Source organism: Pholcus phalangioides, unplaced genomic scaffold (assembly GCF_987345545.1).
Source record: "Pholcus phalangioides strain wild (caught in Gottingen) unplaced genomic scaffold, Ppha-v1.0 ptg000009l_1, whole genome shotgun sequence".
Lineage (NCBI taxonomy): Eukaryota > Metazoa > Arthropoda > Arachnida > Araneae > Pholcidae > Pholcus > Pholcus phalangioides.
The window spans coordinates 42,360,157-42,383,738 of record NW_028301602.1 but is presented as its reverse complement, the minus strand read 5'-3'; the positions used below and the strand labels follow the sequence as shown (position 1 = coordinate 42,383,738).

The 23,582-nt window shown below is 38.4% G+C and overlaps 1 protein-coding gene across 7 annotated transcripts in view; it reads left to right on the top strand.

Annotated features, from left to right (window-relative positions):
* The first annotated feature begins 7,918 nt into the window (after positions 1-7,918).
* LOC149083098 (baculoviral IAP repeat-containing protein 7-B-like) overlaps positions 7,919-23,582 on the top strand; it is a 28,833-nt gene continuing 13,169 nt past the window's right edge. For 2 of the 7 annotated variants that reach the window (XM_089236231.1, XM_089236235.1), the window contains exon 1: positions 22,017-22,175. The gene's annotated coding sequence lies outside the window, so the exon portion shown is untranslated. Of the gene's footprint in view, positions 8,423-22,016; positions 22,426-23,582 lie in introns of those variants that run through there. The other 5 variants (XM_089236237.1, XM_089236234.1, XM_089236236.1 and 2 more) reach the window with 5 other exon arrangements.

Here is a 23,582-nt window from a genome sequence, read left to right as displayed (position 1 = left end):
CCGAAACAGTCCCATTTGCAAGTACAATGACCATGCATCCCGTTTGGTTGAGCGGAACGTATGGTAAACTGGTATTGGTAAAATGGGACAACTGTTTTTCTTTCCCACAAAATTGGTTGCAAAATGTTCTCAACAACATTTCCTTTTTTTTTTATTCTATTCTAAAACTATTCTAAATTATTCCCTTTTTTCCCTTTCAGCTAAAATACGGCATTTTTGTTATTCTGAGGCATTGCGAGCCGTTAAATGGAAGTTTAACGCCAAACATTAACGACGTTTATAGCAAATTACGATATATTCTTTAATGTGTACACAATACATTTTATAGATCCCTCGAGAAAGTCTTTGGGGAGAAGAAATTTTAATCTGGTCAACTGAAAGAAACTGATAATGAACTGAAGGAAAGGCTTTTTTTTTCCGTCATAAGTTTGCCTTCACAATGGGATACAACTCCACACGTACATGGATCCAAGAGAATACTATGGACTGATTACTACAGTAAATACGGAAATGTTTGTTAACAAGGGAGGAGAGAGAGAGAACACTTTCTAGCCTCCTACCACAGTCTTGCAGCCTGATAACTATACTTTACAGGAAAAAAATCAAGTTTGGTTAAACCTTAGCTTCAGAATGCACAAAAAAAAAAACATTCGACGGAAAAAATAATAACATCATCCGAAGCCTCGATAACTATAAACGAATTTTTTCCCATGTTATGATATTGGTCCGTTTCATTTCTTGCAAAAAGTGATAACAGCACCCAAATGATAACATTATCCGTGATTCTAATAAGCAGCATCGACTGTATTTGGAGATATCGTGCGTTACAGTTACGCGTACTTGGCTCCAGTGTCGATGATGAGGAGGAAACGTATACCTCAAACATCTGGGATTGACAAATCCCAGACGCCGAGTCCCTATGATGCCTGAAAATTCAGCACTGGCGCCTAATATTTTCCATATTCAATGAGTAAACCTTATGGACCCTAAGGACGAACAGAATTTTTGGAATTTGTGCAAGTTCCCACCAACAGGGGAGAAGATCAAGTCCCGGATAAACCCATATATACACAAACGAAAAAAAATGTTTGGATCACCTGGAAAATTTGGCTGGCACCTAATTTCTTCTTCGACTCATCAAGCTCTGTCTAAGACCATTAGTACGAGTATAACACAGTGGAACCTCCATAACAGACACTCCCGATTAACGAACACTTTTGATCATTGATCATTTTTATCGCACCACGGTCATTCTGTGCACACGAGGGCTAATTATACCGGAACCTACAATTTATTGTCAATTCCGAACGGCAAGCTTTTTTAATACTCACCGAGAGGTTGGTGCGCTAACCGAACACAGTAGAACCTGTCGATAACGGACACCCGTGGAACAAAAACTTTTGTCCGCTAACGGGGAGTGTCGGCTATCGGGGAAGTACGATATACGGTATAACCTCGTTTATATGACTTTCACATTTATACGACGTTTGGCTTCGGTGGCAATTGGTTCCAATGTATATGTTATTGTGTGTGAAAATGATACACCAGTGGTTAGGCATAATCAATAATCGTCTAGATAAGGAAAGTTTGATTGAATTTCACTACATTTTTATCACTTTTACTGGTGATCATGCATAATTCCCAAACAAAGCCTGATAAATATGGAGAAATTTCTTACTTTTTTTAATTAAACCCATTACTTATTTTTTCCCGTACATGGTACGTGCATTACTCATATTTTACAATAAAAAATTAAAATAAGTGTGAAGAAGAAATAAACGTTCATAACAGCATTATCAGTTGGTTATGTTGGCTTCCTTCACACATATCAACATTTGCAAACAAAACCAACATTACCATTTAGAATCAGCATCTTGGACCATAGCTATGTTCAGTCACTCAAGTAATTAATTGACGGATTATCATATTTACCAATACGAGCTTGGGATTATACATAATCATCGTTGAGTTGAGTATGATAAATTCTCGATTTATGGACAAAAATTCACAAAATTTACTGTGACATTTTTTCAAATCTTGTTTGGAATTCCCTATAGATCAATGTTAAGCTCCTCTTGGTACAACGACAGCCCCTTTAAGGTAAATACCTCAATAACGATATTTTTATATTTTCAAAAAACCGCTACAACGATATATTTTTTTATAATTTGGTCAAATTCGTTTAGAATTTGACTTTCCAATGACTTCAATTTCGTCACTTGTTTTCGTTCTTTTGAAAGCGTCTAATAACATTTTGTAAATTTGTTCCACAGGATCACTGAAAGCGTTGAAGGAGTTATTGCTACTTTCTGTGTAAGACACAAAAGTGCAATACCGTAAGCAACTTTACAGGGGCATTGCATCTAACTGAATTTTATTTATCAACTAATCAATCACAATTTTTCACGGTGAATAAATGTATAAAAGCACTTTTTCTGAAGGTTCTAATGATGCTGATTTGGAAAAGATGCAGCATTAATTTGACGAGACGTAATGATAACCTTGCCTCTCGATATTACGATAATCCCTCTACAACGATAATTTTTTTTCTTGGTCCGCAGAGTATCGTTACGTCCAGGTTTCGTTGTAAACACATTACAGCTATGTACTTTACTTTTGTGGGTGTAATTAAACCCAATATAGTTAATTATAAACTTTTTTTGTTATTCGTGATAAAAGAAATGGGAATTCTTGTGAAAATAATAGATATTCACTTCAACAAAAGAGATTTCCATTCCGAATAAAAAAGCTTTTTTTTAGTGTCCAATCATTTCATTAAGTAGTTTTAATTAAATAAATGCAGTAACTTCATTAATTCTCACATAGTTTTTACTTACGGAAATTAAATTAACGTAATCGTTTGAAAGTTACTTCATTTGCGATACGTTTAAGGTACCTTTACATGAGAAAAATATTTGATTAGTTGATTGGTTTGTTGCTCAAAAACAGAAACTTCTGAGGGTAAAAAGTGGTCTATTTCATAAAATTCAACGAAAATACCAAAATTCTCCGAATGAAATGGAAAAAAGAAAAGAGAAAATACAATCACGTGGCTTCAGTTTGCGTCTGTGCGAATTACAGAAACTAATTATAGTCGACCATGTTTTTTTTTCACTGCAAATTAGATACTAAGATTAGAAGTAGATAGTAAGTAGCCTAAATGATTCATAGATCGGAAGTAAAGCTTCTCAACTGACTCGTGGCTTATCTACGAGATTTGATTAATAGAAAAACTCAGATAACATAAAGTGAGAATGACCGATAGTGCGGTCGGTTTCTAGAAAATGAAACACTTTTCAAGGAAAGAATTAGCAACTTATTTTCTAAAAATAGAAACGTGATAACAATAGAGGAATTTTTTTTTTATTCTGAGAAGCCTCCGTTCAAAGTTAGCTTCAAACTTCAGAAAAAAAAAATTCTTTGCTTTCGGATTTTTTTCTCAGCCCAATGTATGAAGGAAAGACTTTTTTTCTGTATATTATGCCTGGCACAACTCAATCGGTAGTAAATTGCTTATGGTAAATTCCACAGAGGAATGTGTACGAGGTGCATGTATGTTTAAGCATCAGCAAGCCGATGAATTGAGATTTCATTTTTTTTTATTGAAAGCATTTTCGTTGATTTTATACAAGTACAAATACAACGCCACAACAGGCAAAATACCCAACGGTGGCTGAAAAAAGATGCCATAAAAAATATGGATTTCATATATTTCAAAAATATAGCAATCCAATTAAAAACACAATAACAAAAATTATAAACAATATATACACATGATAAAATATTATAAAACGTAAATTTTATAATGAATTGGTATTGATTCGATTTCGTTTTTGCAACTTGATTTCATAAAGAAACCGGTTTTATATTAACCAGTGAATTTATTAACAGTGGCATTAAACATACAGTGTGAATACTGTATGTGTTTAAGTGTTTGACGAGGCATCAAAAAATGATTCACTCGAGTCACCAGTGATTTTCATTTCTGTTTATTATTGGCATTTATATTTTATTAAACGTGTGGCGTTTCTTAAAAGCATTTAGTCGACGATCCCTATTCCCAAGAATAAAAAAAGAACGTTTTTCCTTTCTTTCTTCTTATTTCTTAAAAGAGCTCTTTCTCATCTTTTCTTCGTGGGCTTATAGTAATCGACTTTTGATTAGAAAATTCCTTTCTGCTGACAGCCTAAAGACGAAGAAGAGGAAAAGGCATTTAACTGCGGCTTGTAAGCCGAATACGAAGAATTTGTTTTCGTTCCGCTTTGGGATATTGTAAAAGAAATTCTGACCCTACCATAAATAGGAGACAGAGACGATAATAAAAAGGACGTACGTATAATTGGTTTTCAATTCTTGGATTATTAAGCAGAATAGTCTGATAAGGGAATTCTCGATTCATTCTGGGAAAACATTAATTCGATTTGATGAATGTATCGTGCCATGTTGTTCCGAGTCCGTATGCCAACCGGGTGAGTGAACCTGGGCTGAGAGCCAAAACGATTCTTTTCAAACCTCGACAGACTCGCAACAATTCGGTTTGGCCTTTCCGACTGGACATGAAAAAATATAAAAATAAAAAACAGATTATTGTTATTGATCGTATTCTGTTCGAGAACACTTGGGCTCGTTGGGCAGCCAAACAAATGCAAAAGTAATTTCTTTGACGTGAAATTTTACTGTAATAGATCTTGATGAATGATTGATGAAGTTCACGGTCAATGCAGATCTTTTTCCACTAATACCTATCTATTATTTTCCTTTTTTTTGGGTGGCGATGCTAAACTGTTTCGTGATCGAAGTTTTTTTTTTAAGTGCTGTGCTCTGCACTATGCCTCTTTCGAGGCCCTCCATATAATACAGTCGGTCCTGCTTAATCGGATATACGGATGACCCGCTTGAACGGATAAAATGCTCCGGTACCAAAATTCCTCCCATAGAGACAATGTTAAACTTCCCCGCTTAATTTATAATTTCAGCTACTTTTCCCCTCGAAATTTCAAAAAAAATTTCGTTCCAGATGAGGCTCACCAAGGGGTTCCCTCCAGCCCACGGAAGTGTTTCTGGTATAAAAGTATCAATATGCACAACACGATAAATATTCCTAGGCTCACTATATTTTCTTCATAGAAATACGGGATATCACCAAAAAAAATTGTGGAAGGCGAGCAAAGTTGTCATTTACAGCCGAAAAATTTATCAAAGGCAAGTAAAGTTGCCATTTACAGCCGAAAAAGGTGTCAGAGGAAAGTAAAATTGCCATTTACAGCAAAAAAAAGTTATCAAAGACACTTAAAGTTGCAAACTTTCGCTAAAATTGCTAAAAATTCACCACTCGTAGAAAATGATGGTACTATAAGTCGAATTGTAATTCACCAAAAACCATATTAGGTTTCACAAATATGGGAGATGAATATACACTGCTGGCCACCCAAATTGCAACACCAAGAAAGACAAGAGATAACGCAACAATATTTATTTTGTAGATAACATGTTGACCAAGCATCAAATGATTAAATTTATAGACTTCTGTGAAGTGTGGTTCCTGCCAAAATCAGTAGCCAGAGTAGCCGCCATTGTTGGAGATCACCGCTACCACACGCCTCGGCATTGATTCAAAGAGACTTTGGATGTGTTCTTGGGGTACAGCAGACCAAGCAGCTTCCACGCGTTGCCAAAGTTGATCTGGTGTGGCAGGTGGGGATGTAATCTGGGTCAATCGTTGAGCAACCATGGACCACATGTTTTCTATCGGCGAAAGATCCGGAGAGCGAGCTGGCCAGGGAAGCAATTCAATCTGGCGATTGACGAAGAACCTTTGGACAATGCGTGCCACATGTGGTCACGCATTATCCTGTTGAAATATGGCTGTGGGCAAGCCCTGAAGGTAAGGAAGGACAACTGGCTCCAACACCTCGGAGATGTAGCGCTGGCTTTTTAAAGTACCGGCAATGCGTACTAGAGGAGTGCGAGAGTGATATCCAATACCGCCCCATACCATAACACCCGGTGCAGGACCAGTGTGGCGGTGCATAACGCAGCTGTTCAGCATCCTCTCTCCACGGTGTCTCCAGACTCGAATCCGACCATCGTGGTGTTGCAGACAGAAGCGTGACTCGTCAGTAAAGACAATTTCATTCCATTGTGCCGTCCACATCCTTCTTTCATCGCACCATTGGCGGCGGAGACGTCTGTGGTTCTGCGTCAAGGATAGACGAAGCAATGGACGTCTTGCGGACAGACCACTCTGCTGTAAACGGCGTCGAATGGTACGCGCAGACACTGGATGATGCGGTACAGACTGAATGTGCTGTGCTATGGTTCGTGATGTGGCTGAGCGATCCGTCACTGCCATACGCACAATACGCCTGTCATCACGTGAAGTGGTGTACTGAGGTGGATGCGATCGAACACGTCGGTCCGTCGTACCCTCCTGCATCCAACGATCACATATCCGCATTACAGTTGTTTGATTTCGTCCAACACGACTACCGATTTCCCTGAAAGATAATCCACAATCTCGGTAGGCCACTATCCTTCCTCTGTCGAACTCGGATACTTGATCAAAAGATGATCGCTGTTTTCTACGAGACATAATTGATCGTTTTTTTGAAAAAACCACAAGAAAAACACAATTGCCGTACTTCAAATCGTCGAAATCTCCAAGCCTTAAATAGAGCTTTGAAGTGGTGACACAGGCGCGCGCGATGTGCGTCTGCGATGAAATTCTAATCATTTGCATATCTCACCTCCGCTAATGCATGTTGTAAATTTCATATTATTTGCATGCTTCCTTCAGGGTGTTGCATTTACGGTGGCCAGCAGTGTATTCATACGACTACAATTATGATAATTAGAGTTATGAAAATAATCTTGATTCTTGAATTCGAAAATTCATCAAAGCCTTGTTGAAAATAAGTGGAAAACGGGACATTTTATAAAATCATTGCGTGGGTTATGATTACAAGAATATAGTTTATTTATTATATAATTAGCAATAAATGAATTATTAGTTTAATTCTTTTTTCTAATTGCTAAATTAGAAATTATTCTATAATGAATAGAGTAACAAAATGAATTCTTTTCGAAGAGGAAAATGCGCAGAGCTGAAGCGCATCGGTCCATTTCCTATGAACTCAGGTTGGAAGCCCATGATTATGAAATCTGGTACCCGATTCGAGAATATAAACATGTATGTATTTATACTACTTCACCAAACAACAACTCTGGCCATATCGCAATTTACTAGCATTAATGAAGACGCAGTCTGTCGGTGGTCGCCTCAAGTTCGTTATATAGGGAAAATATCTATCTTATCTACATCCTCCCTCGGGTTCGAACCCAGGACTATGACAGCAACCTTCACTGTGGTAGATTAGCATTTTACCACCACGCCGCTCGGGCAACCTGTTTACCCTCGTACTTGCCATAGTAATTCCAGGAGGGTGTGGTAACGGGTCGATAAGTACCAAAGGATGTCGCAAGTTCGATACCCGTTTCATCCTTGTCAGAAACTTTCCTGACACAAGTAACGGGGTATAACAGAAACGGCAACATGACTACATAAAAAAAATTTGCTACCGCAGGGATCCCACAAGGAGGGGTTAACGCACCAACCTCTCGATGAGTATAAAAAGGGGGGACTGCCGTTCGGAATCGGCAATAAAGTGTAGGTCCCGGTCTAATTAGCCCTCGTGTGCAGAAATGGTCGTGGTGCGACAAAAATGATCAAATGATCGAACTAATTCCAGGAGATAAGGGGAGTGACAATACACCACGCGGCTTATGTTGAGATGGTCCTGAATATGCATGAAAGTGCCGTGAATAATTTTTGTTAATTATAGAAAACCGAAAAATCCATGAATGGCCTTCACGAACCGAAGTATTGGCGTTGGTTTCATTTCCGGCAACAAAAAAGTATGACGAAACGTCACCCACTTCTGATGGTTTGTTGTCTCATGCACCTACGCTGTCTAGATTACTTCTTGTAACGGAACACTCGCTGGCATCACTCCAGAACAATGTGTCGCAATAATGTGCATAGTTCAATGAGAAAGCTCTTCCTGGAATATTAACGTACCAGAAAGCAGGTGTATGGTGTATACGATGTGTTTATCACGTTCGTATTATACGTTTTATCAATTGTATTTTATTCCAGAAAATGTAGGCTTACTATTACTTCGTTTTTTTTTTCATTTATGATTAATCATTGTACCACTCATTATACACATACATATTGCGAAATGGTGGCAGTTAGCAATAGAAAAGACATTAGTTAAATTGAGAAGAAAGAAAATGATATTTCATCATTATATAGAATAACTTCTTATATAACATTTGTGGAATCGAAATTTTTATCAGACGTGTACTTCTTTTCCCATGGCCTCACGTTCAATTGCGACATGATGGAGCTAAATCTAAAGAAGTAAGTGAATATATTGCTGAATAATTAATTAACTAATTAAATTATATAAAAGCAATTAAACAAAATTTAATATTTGTTTTGTATGAAAACTATAATTGAAAAAAAAATGATTGTTTGTATTTTTGAAGGTCCATAACAGGTCCGTCATTTGGGGGATTCCGGGGTGGGGCAATTGTCCCTCCCGGCTTTTACAAAAATTTTAAAAATACAATAGAAATGGACAAACAAAATGAAATACAGTAGAGCATCGATTAGCCGAAATAATTTGGGACTAGGATGTTTGGATAACCTATCATATACGGGAAAAAATTGTAGGAGCAATATAATACAATATACATAGGAGCAATATAAAACAAAGAAACAGTGATATTAAACACAAAACTACGTACATGTCTTACAAATACCACAGAGAACTGACTATACCTAGTTTGACAAGTTCTCAAAATGCCCCCCACCCATTAAAGTATTCCTACAGTTTAGGAAAAGAAGTCGTTGGACTGGGGGGTCACTTAAAGTACCACCGTCCAGGCTCAGGGCCTGTTGTTGAAATAATCACTCACGAAACGCGAAACATAATTTTCGATTATTTCTATATTATATTATTATATTATTTAGATATTCACGTTTGAAAAGCAACTTGTTACATTTAATATAATAATATACATATACAGAGGGTGATTACTTAATTCCTCCTTGCCGCATTTCACTCGCAAACCGTTCACCCTAGAGACATACTTCCTATTAATTAAGGAAAAATTATCCAAATAACGTGCAGACATCGGGTATGTCATTCATGTTAGAAGCGATTACATAGTTGTTAAAATTTAAAAAATAACTTTTCATATATACGGAGAACCTGTCCTCAAAAACCCAATTAGAAAGTTGTTGCTCTGTCTTTCCTGATGCCAACAAAAAAGGTTCCACGTTTCTAAGTGCAATATTAGAAACACGCGGTGTTGTGGGGTTTGAACAGATTAAATACTACTACTACCTAACAGTACATGATGCGCCTCGTACACATTCCTCTACGGAATCTCTAACGAATTGGTGCATGCCGGAGTGCGTGCGCGTGTAAGTGTTGTGAACCTAGCGTGAAGTTTGTTTCAGTTATGTGCAGTGCTGCCGTCTGCCATATATTTTTCCAACTATGAGTGAAGTGTAATGATTGAATAATTGTTCGTTGTGGGCCTGTTGCTATCTGTGGTGAGACTTTTAACGGGGAGATCGGCCCGCATTTGCATCTCGAAGGAGAGATTAAATACTAAAAAATTAAGCATCAATCTCAAATCACAGTTAATATGATCATCACACAATGATGCTACAGCAAAAAATGAAAGCGACTTCTCTGATTATCAAAAAAAGCTTTTATTTCATTCCCCCAATCGATAAGACAGACAGCAATGAGGTCGTTTTGACTATCTTATCTGATCAAAGATAAACAGTTTTTTTCTGCCTGACCGCCCCCCCCCCTCGACCCCTGACACAAAAATGATTGCTTTTGTTTTTATTTATCCATTTATTTTTTTTGTCGCCACTAACGAAAGCATTTGTGACTTCATCTGGAGGAGAAGTAAATGGAGAAGCGAAGTAAAAATTGGTTTAAATGGGATCAAAAATGACCTAACTCTTGTGACGCTAGTGAACATTTATTGCATCCCTGAAACCGAAAGTTTTATTTCGAAAAAGTAGCGAATATTGGGACGAATATCAATGAGCTGAGAAATATTGCATCGACATTTTACGGTTAGTAAATACAATATATGGTTTAATATAATGACTTTTTAATTTATTTTTTGGAAAAAATCATCATTATAGACTTTGCAAACTCTTACCGCCCATTCGAGATTTTATCGATTCCGATCATTCATTTAATTCCTTGATCCATAATATGTAAATATTTAATTTTGGCGAGTATAAAATATATAGGTAATTTTTTTTAGGTATGTAAATATAGGTTTTTTTGGCATGAATGTCGGACTGGAAATATCAGAAATGTATTTTCATATTCCCTTGTTCTTTTTAACTTTGTAGGCTTATTCGTATTCGTATCTGATCAGGCTCGCACACATATAAAGCTGTCCCAAAGTATTTACACAGCAGATATCTCTTCAACCGTTGGCTTTAGAAAAACATTCTTTCAATTGCAAAACGTTTCCAGACGACGTGCAATTACTTATCTCAAAAATATGTTTGAGGGGTCATATAATGCATAAAAAAATAGAGAAATTTACTTCTTACACAGTCTCCGTGTGCTAAAACTTCCAATAATTGAAATGTAGATCCCGCTCTGAAACGTCATTTGCAAAAAAAAATTCATACTTTTAATTGGAATATTGATCGAGATATTGAGAGAATATATATAAAATCACTATGTTCTAGCAACTTATCACTGTGTTGGCAAGTTTTATTGGCTCAAAAATTTTCATTTTTAGGGATTTTACTCAAATGAAATGAACCAATATGCAACCATTTTATTTATTTTTCGTTCACAATAAATAACGCAAGTTTGGCTATTATTTAGGCATTTACAGAATTTTTACACCTTTGAATTTAATTTTCGATTTGCGAACACCCCTTCAATAATTGGCGATAAATGTTGAAAACTTCAGAGTCAAATTAACAAATGTCACCGTTAATATTGCATTCCAAAATATGAAATTTTTTTGTAAATGGCTTCTCAGAGCCGTATTCACATTCCACTGTTTGTAAGTTTCACCCCCACAGGGTCTACATCAAAAGTTAATTTATCTATTTTCTCATGTATGCGACCCCTTGGAAAATTCAAGACATTCTGGGAGCAACCTCCCGTCGTTTAAAAAACTTTTTGTAAATGAAAGTATGTTTCTAATGACAGAGATACTCTCATTGCAAACAAATTGGCACGGCTTGCATGAGAGTATAACCAGTTCACGATGTCATATTGATAAGAGAGTTTCACCATACAGGGTGACAAAAGCTGGAAAGGCTATTGCCTGACATGCCCGGAGCATATAAAAATCTTGACTGGGCATGTACTTTTTAACCATATGCCCGATGCTGGCATATAAAATACTGTGATTTTGGCATGTATGCAGGCCCGACTGGATATGTAAAATTTTTCAGATTTTTCCAGCCCTTAGGGGTGACAATAAAAAATATATTTTATCCACATCAACCCTTACACCGGAAATCCCGAGATAACTCGTTAAGCTTAATCTGCTTTATGTTGACAAGCCCGAAATATCTCGGGTTCTTAAACGCTCTATTTCGGCATTGATGAACCCAGCTAGCTCTGTACAACAGTCCTTCCCTGATAACATGCCCCCCCCCCCCAACGTCATGCCAATCAACTACCAGTGAGCGGAGTCAACTTTTGTTCGAAGTCTGGTAATTACAGAAGAGGAGAGAGAGAGAGAGAGAGACGATACTTTTATTTTCCCCTTCGATGTAAAATAGTATCATTGCGTACAGCAATACGATGTTGTAAGGGGGAGGGGGGGGGGTATTTATTAACTCACGTCCAATGTAAAAAAAATAATTCTTCTTGGAAAGAAGTGGCGATTTCCAGAAGGTTTAGTGATTTCTGCTCTAACAGTTATAATGCGGATCAGAGAAGTTTTAAAAACCGCTTAAAAGGTTAATGAAAAAGCCACTTATCGTAGAGATACCATTTAGTATTCCATTTTAGTGTATTCTATATACACATCACACCCAAACGGAATTCGTGATGACAACGACCGCCAACCTTTTAATGAATCTACGACCTAACGTCATTCATCACATCGTGCTATGATTTTTCCTACATCCTTTGACGTGTGACACGCAACTCTCATTGTTCTTTCACTGATGTCAGTAGGAAAACTAAGATAATGAAAAGCCATATTTTTCCTTCAAGTGGGTGTGACGTTGAATGCGTTTTTTCCCTCCTCTTTCTTCAGCGTTGGCTGATCCCAGTTACTGTGGCAAATAATCAGGTTGTTGATCATGTTATTTGATTTAGAATTAATTTCCTCTTTTTCTTTCTTTTTTTCATAAAAAATTACTTTCACCATCAATCTAAAGCGTGTTTATATTACATGTGCATGCACGCATTCAAATTCTACAAGAGGACCGGCCAAAAGCTGGAAAAAAATTTAGACGTTTTTAACACGGTACTGCACAGTTTTCTTAACCTGGGGGGCCATATTCACTCTCCCCCCCCCCCTCGTGGTCTAGTCGTGGGATATTCTGTGCGGGGGCAAGGATGAAAATCGAATCGAATGGGGGCTGTGAAAAAATGTAGTTAAGAAGAAATAAATCTTTTAAGAGAAATATGGTGGAAAAATTGGAACTACACTTTCACGTCCATAAAAGCAGGGTCATCTCAATGCAAGAGTCAATCCAGCCATCACGCCTGGGGCCTCATGTCCATTGGAAGGAGGGGGGGTCTTCATGACGCGATCTTTTACCATATGCTTTTCGAGAGCAGGTATTTTGATGCAAGATGGTTACTTCCAGGGCCAGAGAACATAATATTGCCCGAGGGCCGATGATGCCGAGCCGGCTTTGCATAAAACCCCCACAACAGAGAACATCACTGAGCTCTAGCCCAGGGGCTCTGCCGCTGTGGTGGTCGAGTGGTCATAGTGACGGACTCGCATCGCGAGGTCCTGGGTTCGAACCGTCGCCACAGTTGTCGTCCGCTGAAATGGTTTTCTGTGGTTCCATAAATGCGCCTGTGGACGGCAGTACGGACACACTTTTTTTTTTTTTTTTTGAATAAATATTCAAAAATTTGTTGGAGTTCCGTAGAACAGCCTCATATTCATGAAGGGTTCCGCAGAACAGCGTTATAACTACCAAAGGGTTCCGCGAGAGAAACTTTATGTTGAAAACCCCTGACCTAGAGCCAGATGCATCGACGCAAGGAACACATTGGGGGGGGGGGGATTTGCTGGTCATCCCGTAGATAGGGGGAATCAAGCGCGTACGCAAGTGAAGGAAGGTGCATTGCATTGCATTGTTTTTCAAATATTGGAAAGGCTGAGCCCCATCACAAAATTTATTGGGGGGGGGGGGTGCTTAAATTGTTTCATCCCCTAGGTTCCGGGGCCTATACCTAGAGCGCTGGAACACAGGGCCGTCATTTCAACTTTTTCTGGAGGGGGGGGGGGATTTTTTCCAAGGGGGACAAAGAACATGTACTGAATACGTATGCATATATATATTATATAAGTATATATATACCATTTTTTAGTGTATTTTCAAAAGCTAGGGGGGTGGGTTGCCCCTGACCCCCCCCCCCCCCCAAATGATGGGCCTGCGCTGGAAAAGCTAAAGCATACGAATCGACTGAAGAAATTTTTTGCTCAATGGAACAAAAAACTAACATCCACGGGACATAATTAACACATTAAAAACAAAAAAAAATCACTTCAAAAGAACTCAATTTATCAATGTATGTTAGCAGCAACTATTTGGAAATTATTAATTTGGGGGGGAGGTTCAACATTTTTTAATTCAGTTTCTTCTTTTATGCAACACGAATAACAACTCACAATCACAAAATAAAATAGACCGAAACACAGTTGGAAGCAAGTTCCGAATATTCGTATGCCGTTCGGGGACCACCTTACGTAAGTCGACTTGATAAGGACTCTTTCAAGTGACTATACACCTTGCAAGCACGGTACTTGAGGGGTTTCAAGCAGGGCCGTCTCAAGAGCATCATGGGCCCCCGGGCCAATTGGTTTTCCTGAGACCCTGCCCAGGGCCGTCTTAAGAGTATCATGGGCCCCCGGGCCAATTGATTTTTCTGAGGCCCTACCAAATAAATTTTCCAAAATTTCAACCAGATCTCATTTTTGTGACGCCCCTCTTCGCTTGAGGCCCCCGGGCCGTGCCCGGGTGGGCCCATGCCTTAAGACGGCACTGACCCTGCCTCCTAAATTCTAGAAAATTTCAACCGAATCTCATTTTTGTGAGGCCCCTCTTCTCCTGAGGCCCCCCGGGCCGTGCCCGGGTGGGCCCATGCGTAAGGCAGCCGCAAATGCGAAAGCAGTTCAAGAAATTTGCATTTTAGTGCTTAAGTTCTTTCTACAAGTGAAATCAGTCAGCGCATTTATTGGAATCGATCAATATTTTTAGACATTTTCACATTTTTATCTTGGCTTATAGCGCCATCTGTTGATCTGTCGATCCGTTAATAGTGATCCATTGAATTCTCAAGCGAGTTTTTTTCATTAAAAATAGCTTACCGAAACTATTATTCATTTATTATCTTTTCTTTTTTACTTCGTTTCTCAATACAGTAATGCCACAAGACTTTCCTTAGTCATTCCGTTTCATCATTAGAAGTGAAATTTTGATCTTGCACGTGATGACGAAGCAACTATAATTTGTTTCTCATTTCAATTAATTTCCGTTCTCGATCATACGATAAGGAAGACAATTCCAAAATAAATATTTACAGTAGACGCCGCTTATTAGAATCATGGATAATGATATCAGCCGAGTATTGTTATCACTTTCACAAAGCACGGGACGGACCAATATCATATGGGCAATGGGCAGTGGCGTATTTAGCTTGCGTTGGTATTTACAGGGAAAGAGGCTCCGCTCTTACTAAGCTAATGGCGGCAAGTTTTAGAAGGGCGGTATATTTAAGTAATTGATGGTCAAGAATATTAAATTTTTTATAACGTGAGAAGGGAGGGCGGTAAAATTTAGATAGCCCGCAGGGAGCAAAGCCATAAATCAGCCTCTGAACAAAGGAAAACAATTCGTTTATAGTTATCCGAATTTTGTGTGTGTGTGTGTGTGTGGTTTGTGTTATCAATTTTTTTTTCTTCTGAAGGGGGTTTTTTTTTTCGCGTTTTAAAGTTAAGGGGGTGAGAAATCACAAACCACAGATACTCTTGAGATCTGATCACGAAAAGAAATTTTCCCCGTTGATATAAAAACCACAAAGTTATCGATCAAAACTTGAATTTTTGGTCACTTTTAAAACCGCTTCACATTGTTTTCAAGGTAGTCTAAATATGAAAAGTATGTGTTCGCTGTGCTCTAAGCAGAGAAATATATATGCGTTTTTCGTACGCCGCCAAATACGGTAATTATATGTATGTGTTTTATGTACGGAAATTATTATGGTAGCTATATGTATATATTTTGTCTGAAAAAATAAGGAGGCTTTCTCACGCATCCACTAGCAACTTCTGGTACAAAATAATCGTTGCCGATAAAATAAACATTACTAAAAAAGGAAAAGGAAGGTAAATGGTCAGACAAAAACGGGGTAAACATACACTGATGTAAACAAATCCATTCAAGAAAATTAAAACAAACGAAAACAATGTAGTAATTGCTTTATCGAAGGGGGGAAAAAAAGACTCTCGTACGGACAAAAGTTTTTCTTTTATGTTATCGATATTTCTTATCGATATGTTATCTTTCACGTTTTCTATTATCTCGTCTTAAGATTTTTCTGCTGTAAAATAGTATAGTCCGGACGGAATTGGATATTACGCGGTATCTGTTATAGCGAAGTTTTTTTTCCCTGCATTACCAAAGTAATGTTAAAATATCGCTTATAAAGAAATGCCAAATGTTTATGAATATCGGATATAACGAAGTTTTTGGGAAGAATTCAATTTTTTTGAATAGGATTGAGTCCGATAAAATAGTTTCCTCTTTCAGAAACTAAGTCCGAATGAGAAGCACTACTGTACTATTCCAGGAAAGGCTATGGGTGTGTTCCGTCAGTGCCCTATAATACAGGGTGATTCGGAAAAGATGGGGAAAAACTTTAAGAGGTGATAGTACGCACCAATACAATTGTCATCAAAGAATGCATGGTCTAACATGGAACGCAAACACGCTTGCGCGGTTTGAAACGGCCGCTCCGCAAGCGTTAAAACGGCACTCCTGTTGAAATTTATCGGGAGAAAAAGAATACCATGCATGCAAGTGTAACCTGGGGAAGAAGAAGAAACCGTATGCAAATTTGCGTCACAGTGAATACAAGGCGCGGGCGCCAGTACTGTGAAGTTATTCCAGCGTGTAACCCTTCTAACAGCTGTAACGTACGGGATAATGTCGTACTTTAGTAATACTGAGTCCGCGCCTTTTATTCACTGTGACGCAGATTTGCATGCGATTTCTTCTTCTTCTTCCCCTGGTTACATTTGCATGCATGGTGTTCTTTCTCTCTCGATAAATTTCAACAGGAATGCCGTTTTAACGTTTGGGGAGTGGCTGTTTCGGAACGTTCTAGCACGTTTGCATTTCATGTTAGACCATGCATTCTCCGATGACAATTGTTAGTATTGGTGTGTACTATCCCATCTTTTCTGAATCACCTTGTATACAGTAATTGCTAATGTAATCTTATGTCTATGGTTGGATCAGCCAAATGGAAGCATAAGTACAAGCATAAGACCAGTGCCGTCCTAACGCGTGGACCCACCCGGGTATGGTTCGGGGGCCTCAAGTGCACGGCCGTTTTAAGAGCATCATGGGGTCCCCACGCCATGAGTGGCCCTTTTCTGAGGCCCTACCTGACAAATATTCGAAAAATTCAATTACTTTTCCTTTTTCTGAGGCCCCTGGGCCGTGCCCGGAAGGGGCCCATGCGTAAAGATGGCACTGGCCGAGGGGCCTCGTGATGATGAGACATCGTTAAGATTTTCGATATGAAGCATGCAAATTGGTAAGCAATCATTTATAGTCAGGTAGGGGCCCTCAGAAAAACTAATTTGCCCGGGGGGGGGGAAGGGCCATGGTACCCTTAAGACGCCACTGCATGATACTGCGAAAAATGTTTGTGTTTCTTGATCATGTATGTTAAATTGGAATAAGAAGAGTGAAACGTTGCATGATTGCACAGCAAAATAGGATGTTGTAATACAAAGGCGAAAAAGCATATTTCTTCAATCTCTGAACATGCAGAAAAACATGCAAAATACAGTAGTACATGTATTTCGCATTGGGTTAACCGTATTTGTTACGGCTGTAATTAAATGCTTAACTTTTTTATGGTGATCGAATTCCCATGTATAAAGCATGTTTGCTACATTGATGTACAAACTATTATTTTTTTATTCTTGTTCGCTTAGTTATTCAGCACTCAATGTAAATCGCTATCGGTCTTTTGAATGCATTCCGTGGAACTTATCGAACTTCGCTCTTCTCGGCATCACGAGAAGAGCGGAAAAAAACCCATCAACATTCTAAAAGCTGGTGTCCCCCTATTTTCACGACATGCCGGCCAATGCGGGGGACGACGACATGATATTTATAGTCATAATGGGATTGATAAGCTATGAAAATACACCCTTGATCTCAGTCAAGTTTAGAAATTCAGATTCTCACACTGAAAAGTGAACATTTTCGTAACGGTCGGAACACTCAAGTATGGGGGGGTGGGGGGGGGGTATTGCCCATATACGTAAAATGACCATATGATCCGTATTCCCGAGACATCAACTGTGTTTTCTCGATACTTTAGAGAAGTCCTGACTTTTTTTTGCGGCAACGTCTTGTTTTCTCTAGTGTTTTCGACAAAGCCCAGTTGAATTCCTGTTCTTTACTGAATTCAAAAATTAAAATTATTTTCCTAACTTATATAAATTATATTATGAATAATGTATTTCTTATTGTTATTGTATCTGTATGCCGGAGGTAAAGGGAACTATGTTCATTTTTGTCGGTATTGGAATAACGCTATTAATTTGTTGTACTTCCGCTACGCTACACACAGGTTTAGACCTCTAGGTCCTATTTGAATAAATAACAGAGTTATATATATTCACTTGATAAAATAAGCGAGCTACATACAACCATGGCCCCACATTCTGAAGCAGGGTCCCTAGGCTGGGATCTTTTGCTGGCCCCTAGACCAGATTTTCACAGGAATTTATAGCATGAAAAAAAAAAGAAATGATGAGAATCACCCCGGACCCTGCCATCCTCACTCGTAGGGGGGAGGGGGGTAAAATGAGGTAAAACGTACGAAAAAGAATCTTCGAACGGCTCTTTTATCAATTATGGAATTACTTCCTTCATAAATTCTGAATTTCCATCAATTCTAAAATTATTTCGCCCATTAATTCTGTGATTATCTCTCGTTAATTCTGAATTTTCATTGATTTTGTAATTGTCTGTCATTAATTCTGAATTCCCATTAATTCTGAATTTTCATTAATTCCGTAATTATCTCATTAATTCTGAATTTTCATTAATTCTGAATTTTCATTAATTCTGAATTTTCATTAATTCCGTAATTATCTCATTAATTCTGAATTTTCATTAATTCTGAATTTTCATTAATTCCGTAATTATCTCATTAATTCTGAAGTTTTACTGATTCTGAGAATTTTCCTGTCATTAATTCGGAATTTTTTTTCATCGATTCTGGGATTTTATCTTTCATTAATCTTTAACTTCCATTGGTGCTGGAATCTTTCGATTATTTCTAATTTTTGAATCACCATTTTGAAATTTTCATTAGTTCTCAGATCATTAGGCCCTATTTTTGTTAGTTTTTCATCGATTCAAAATTTTCATTAGTTTTTGTGTTAATTTACATTCAATTGGGTCATAGTCCATTATTTTTGGATGGATATTATCCGGCATTCTTGTATACGGTAAAGCCTCGATATAACGACACTCTGCGGACCAAGAAAAAATCTCGTTGTAGAGGGACTTATTGTTATATCGAATACCGCAGTAGCGAGGTTTCACTGTATTCTGTGATGGTGCATGAATCTTTGGATGTCGATTTTCCTTCCCCACAAAATATAGTCTGGGCTATGAAATAAGGAGCCACGAAATTACTTTCGCACGGGGCCCCGTGTATGATCAAAGCCTGAAGCACTGTTGCAGCAGTGCTTCATTTTTCCCCATTTGGAAATTTTTCAGTGATTTTAGTTATAAGGGGTCATTCAAGTATTACGTCAGCATCGGGGGGGGGGTCCCGATTTGCTCACTTTTGATGACAAGGGGGAGGGGGGTTTGAATGATGCTTACGTCATCAACCACCCTTTATGAAGATATGAAATATTCTTAATGGCATCTTATTCGGTGCGCCAAAAACGGAAAAAAACTTTTCTTTTTATAGTTATTGGGCACCCCTGAACTATAACATTCTACCTATTGATAAGTCCCCTACAGAGCCACTTTAATGATCTCTAAATGTTTCACGGATCCTTCAAGTGCTCTGAAAATGTTTCCGGGCCGCTTAAGTGCTCTGGAACTGTGCCTTGCATCACTCAAGTGATCCGTAATTATGCCCCGGATCACCTAAGTAATCTGGGAATGTTCCGCGGGTAACTTGAGAGATGTTGAACCGCAGTGATGACGAAATTTTGCTACCGGGGGGGGGGGGGGTGTCAAAAATGGTTAAAAATTTACTTACGTAATACTTGAACGCCCCCTAATCACCATTTTAGCTCACCTTTGACATTATTTTTTTGGCGGCAATAGCAATTTCCCTTACTTGGGATCCCAATTTCCAGTATTATTCTCGTGGAGCTATGGTCAGCCCAGTTGTATAGTTATGTATCGGATTCACTGAGGAATTCTGGACTCGGCTTTATAGAAATACCTGGCTACGACCCTCATAGCCTCCTTCCCCACATCTTATAATGAGATAGCTAGAGCCCGCATTATATGCAAATGCATATTTCGCCTTTTTTTACCATTAATGCATGTAAATGCATAAAATCAAAGAATTTTCAGTATAAGTGAATATTTTTGAAGATTTATTTGAGCTCACTCAATTTTTTTTATAATTTTTCAAATAAATATTATTCATAATATTTTTCATAACATCGGGGTTTTTTCTCGCAGATGAAACTTAGTGAATTCATGCATATTTATAAAGTATTTTATGAATATCAGCCGGTTTATTGTAAGGCCGGTATTACGCTATAAAAGTTCAATAAAAATTCTTTTATAAAACTCGAAAAATGTAACCAATGAGCACATCTGTTACATTCGAGTGAACTTATCTTATCCGCCTAATGGTTGCGTTTTTCAAGTTTTATAAACGAAATTTTATCAAACTTTTATAGTGTAATGCCGGCTATTTCTAGAGATATATCAAAGTGCTAAATTGTTTTTAGAAATAGTGTCGAAATTCTTTTGTTACTGCTATTTTCGTTATTGTGTGAGCAGCTACAACAAACTAAAAATTAAAAAATGCCCGAATAAAAAAATATGTAGAAGTTATTTGCATATATATGTGCGGTGTTGTATATATATATATTTATATATATCTATATGAGAGGATATTTTTTGTAATTGAATTCATATGCACTAAGGCCGGTATTACACTATAAAAGTTTGGTAAAAGTCCTTTTATAAAACTTGAAAAATGCAGCCAATAAGATTAACTGTTGCATTTGCTCGAACGTAACCTATGAGCTTTATTGGGTGAATTTTTTGTTTTATAAAAGGGATTTTATCAAACTTTTGTAGTGTAATACCGGCCTTAGAAATAGAAAAGAAAATCATTTTCTTAAAACACTTTTTTTTTTTGCGTGGTAATATTTTTTAATGCATATTTTCTCATTTTTTGTACATATTTCGGAATTTTTGACTTTTTCAAGATATCAAGTGCATATTCTGGGGTGTTGAATGCATATTTTGGTATTTTCAGTTCACATTTTGGTATTTTAGGTGCCCATTTTGGTATTTTAGGTGCCCATTTTGGTATTTTAGGTGCCCATTTTGGTATTAAGTGCTTATTTTTGCATTTTCAAGTGCATATTTTGACACTTTTTTAGTGCATGTAATCCGGGCTCTAGAGATAACGATGGTGGAGAACAGAGCGGCTGGGCTGGGATCTTTGGCGGGGACCCAGTCCAGATTTTTTACGGGCCCTTCCATGAAATGTGAAAAGATGAAAATTATAGTAATCGTCCGGGGCCGGAGCCAGGGTCGTCTTAAGAGCATCATATGGGTCCCCGGGCCAAATGATTTTTCTGAGGCCCTACCAGCCGAATTATCAAAATTTCCAACCAGATCTCATTTTGTGAGGTCCCTCTTCTCTTGAGGCCCCCGCGCCGTGTCCGAATGGGTCCATTTCTTAGGACGGCACTGGTGTCAGCCCGACCACAGTAAGTCCCATCAGGGCAGTAACTAGGAGGAAGCAGGCGGGTATGGTGCCGAACCTGAGGGGGCGCCAAAATGCGTTCTTGCCCCGGCTGACCAAGCATCTAGTTGCGGCCCTGTGGCGCCTCCAATTAATCCAGATTCTCGAGCTTTCGAGACTCGGATTATCGAGACACTACCCGTACACTTTGTTGACTCCTACTCGGCAACATCAACGATACAGTCATCGCGAAACAAAAAGAAGAAAAAATTATTTGAAAAACACGTTTTACAGCTTTTTCTCATCGAGCTTATATTACGCTCGATGCTTTTTCCCCTTTGTCTTTTCTTTTTTCCTTTCTTCAATCTGTAAAACTCCAAGGACTTCTAGTAAATAGAGAAAACCACACGGGCGACAGCCAATAGTTTCGCTTTTAACTAGCACTCTAATTTTTTTTCTATATGACAAGCATTTTCTGAATGGCTACGAGACGAGGACGGAATGCGCGCGCATGCGTCTCCGTTGTTGTTTACGTTGTTGTTTTTTGGTTTTTTTTTTTCCAGCTAAATTGCATATCCTCCCATTGATAAGTAATTGGGATAGCAGTTTTGATTTTAAATTTCTTAATTGATGGGAATTTTAAAGGTTTTTGTAAATTGACTTTCCTCCCAATTCCCCCCATCCGTATCGATGGTGGTGGTGAGTATTTTTACTTGATTATCGGCAGACGACAGAACGAAATGAATAAAGTATGTCTCTGGCGTCGTATTTTCATGTAGTCTTTGGGAGTATGGACGCCATTTTTTCCTCTACGTGGATCGAGGGGAACAATTTAAAGTTTTCCTCTAACTAGAATTATAATTGTACTATAATGTTTTTATGCTCCCAAATAATTAAGTTCGAAAATTCATTTATATTTTAACGTAATTAATATTTCGATGAATAGGAAGTAAGTAGGTTTTTTTTTAATTTTGAAATATTTAAGCTTAAAATTTTTAAATTAAATATTTTGTAGGTGTAGTTACTGATTATTCAATTAATAATTTCATGAGAATTGTATTATGACATACGTCCATTAAATTATATAATGCGAGCTTCCGCTTCCTAATTAACCTGGGCCTGATTTCCGCATGCTCGAATTTCCGATTAATCGGGGGGGGGCCCTGAAAATTTTACCTCGTTATTTGGAGTTTATCTTTGACGACCCTTGCCACCCCCCCCCTTTTAATGTTTGCTTCGCCCGCGGCCTAATTAAGTCAAAGTGGCCCCCAATTAATTCCATAATTATCTTTCCTGATTTTCGACAATTTAGAGACAGGGCCATCTTAAGAGTGAGCATCATGGGTCCCCGAGCCAAGTGATTTTTCTGAGCCCTACTGGTAAATTCTCCGAAAATTCAACTATGTGGTTCTTATTTTTCTGAGGCCATTGCTGTTGAGGGCCCCGGACGGGCATGTCCGTTAAGACAGCACTGTTTAAGGGGGGGGGGGCACCCTGGAGATTTATAAGACGCATTTTCCACTGACTAGCCGAACATCTTTGACCTAGTCGTGGGAGAGAGGAAACCTCCCCCAATGTTTACCTTTTACCCGGGGCTTACTCGAGTCGAATCGCCCCCTACCAGATGAGGATAACCATGGCCCCCCACAAGGGCTGGACTGGCAAGGCTCCAGTCCTGGGGCCCGGGACGATTTTCGTTATTTTTTTGTTTTTTCACGCTGTAAATCCATCATAAGAGGGCCCGTGAAAGTCTGGTCGGGGGCTCGCAAAAGATCCCAGCCTAGGGCCCTACTCCAGGATGTGGGGGCCCATGAGGATAACCTCAATTTTAAGGTGAGCCATAAATGAAATTTTAGATCTTTGTTGACTTTTGAAATGAAATTTTCTCTTTCACATTTGTTGAAACCAGCCGTGATGGGAGGGGGGAGTGAAGGCTGAAGTCTCCGGATGACTGAAATTCAATTACAAATCAACTGGAATCGTTTCATACTGAGTTTTTACCAGGAAATAATGGGCCCACTATAAATCCTTTTTTGAGGGCTCCACTCAAAGATGGGGGTTCCGTGTGCTAGCCTTAGTTCTAATGGCATGTCAGCCAGGATGTTA